The sequence below is a fragment of the Schistocerca piceifrons genome, chromosome 9, assembly GCF_021461385.2.
Source record: "Schistocerca piceifrons isolate TAMUIC-IGC-003096 chromosome 9, iqSchPice1.1, whole genome shotgun sequence".
NCBI classification, from domain to species: domain Eukaryota; kingdom Metazoa; phylum Arthropoda; class Insecta; order Orthoptera; family Acrididae; genus Schistocerca; species Schistocerca piceifrons.
In genome coordinates this window covers 175,968,765-175,970,616 of record NC_060146.1, presented here as the reverse complement: position 1 = coordinate 175,970,616, position 1,852 = coordinate 175,968,765, and the positions used below count along the sequence as shown (strand labels likewise).

Genomic DNA, 1,852 nt, shown 5'->3' with positions numbered 1-1,852 from the left:
TCAATTCAACTAAGTACCTGGGTGTTAAAATTACGAACAACTTCAGTTGGAAAGACCACATAGATTAAATGTGAATTGCAGAGTAATCATGTAGATGTAGATGTAGTCAACACATATCCGTCGCGCTACGTCCATTGGAGGTTCCGATGCCGGTCTCTCACTTTCCGCCCATATCGCTGGTGCACGTCGCGGCACAGCCCTCCCAGGTATCGACATTCATACAGCGGTGTGGTTTCTGATCTCCCCCCATCTCTCTGATCTTACGCCCGCCGAAAGCGAAAGATATTTTCACCACCATTCTGTGTGCTGTTTCGCGTAATGTGGTAGGACCCAAGTGCCCCACTGTCAATTGGCCACGAGTGTGCAAAACGATACCCCACCACTTTTTGCTAACCACCGTGCACGCGACGTGGTGTCAACCCAGCAATTTTGCGACGAGACATTGCCTCCATGGACGCCCCACTTTGCACTGACTGTCGGCTTCTGGACACCGATGAACATCGCTCCACGTGCGTATCGCCGTCCAGCGTTTGGTGGCTGACACAGAAGGTCTTAGCTTCTTACCTCCGTGTCACACCTGACGTAATTGAACCTCGTACCCTCCTGTGTCCAGACGATATTTACTCTCCCCTCACAAATTACCATGCACTTGCACGGTTCAACGGAATGTCCACCGACTACGTCTTCAGCGAAGAGGAGAACGGGAAGCTTGATTACTCGTGTTACCTGCCAAACTCTCTTTAACGCACACGCAAATTATTTTCTCGGTGTTTTCGTAAACGCCCGGGCAACGGCCTTGCCGCGGTGGAAACGCCGGTTCCCGTCAGATCACCGAAGTTAAGCGCTGTCGGCCGTGGCCGGCACTTGGATGGGTGATCGTCCGGGCCGCCATGCGCTGTTGCCATTTTTTGGGGTACACTCATCCTCGTGATGACAATTGAGGAGCTACTCGACCGAATAGTAGCGGCTCCGATCAAAGAAAACCATCATATCGACCGGGAGAGCGGTGTGCTGACCACACGCCCCTCCTATCCGCATCCTCATCTGAGGATGACACGGCGGTCGGATGGTCCCGATGGGCCACTTGTGACCGGAAGACGGAGTGCTGCTTCGTTAACCCCCGTCCAGCTGGGGAGAACCAAGTTCAGTGTTACATTCCTCATAGCATCACAGTGAAGACAAATGGTTCAAATGGCTCTGAGCACTATGGAACCGCTCGGCCACTGCGGCCGGCACAGTGAAGACAGAATGACGTGAATTGTAAGCAGTCAAGAAGGAAGGAGACTGGCTGATTCATGGAAATCTGCATTGAGGAGGCATTAGCATAACTGCATTAGTCTGTTGTAAATATTTTAGGCGGCAGTGTTGGAGATAGAAAACGCTAATGGTAGAGGAACTCAAATTGCACCATTTCTTGAAGAAATATTCTTTTACGTAAAGTAGCACAAGTACTATACCAAGTTGTTCAGTTTATCCTTTGAATGCCATTTTTTGTAACATTCTGTTTTATATGATGTCCAGTTGTCCACATTTATTAATTATAATCATGCAATTAAATAAATAAATAATGAAAGGAAAACAAAAAATAAAGAAAAGTTAAATTACAGAATCGTGGATCCTGTCACTTTGGGAGAATTTTTGCATATAATTCGGGGCAACGCTGAAGAGGTGCAGTCCATTTTTTTATGGTAGTATAAAAGTGGCAGTGCCTAGTAGGGTCGAATTGATTTTCGTTTCATTTCGTTTCTGCAGATTAAAATTAGTTAATTACGGAGAAAGTCGAAAAAAAGAAAGAAGTTCTCTGGGGCTGTAGATACTGCGATAATGAACAGCTCAGTAGGTAGTTCAGGTG

At 47.2% G+C, this 1,852-nt stretch overlaps 1 pseudogene; it reads left to right on the top strand.

Moving 5' to 3' along the window:
* The first annotated feature begins 786 nt into the window (after positions 1–786).
* LOC124717412 lies at positions 787–904 on the top strand (annotated as a pseudogene).
* Positions 905–1,852: the final 948 nt, after the last annotated feature.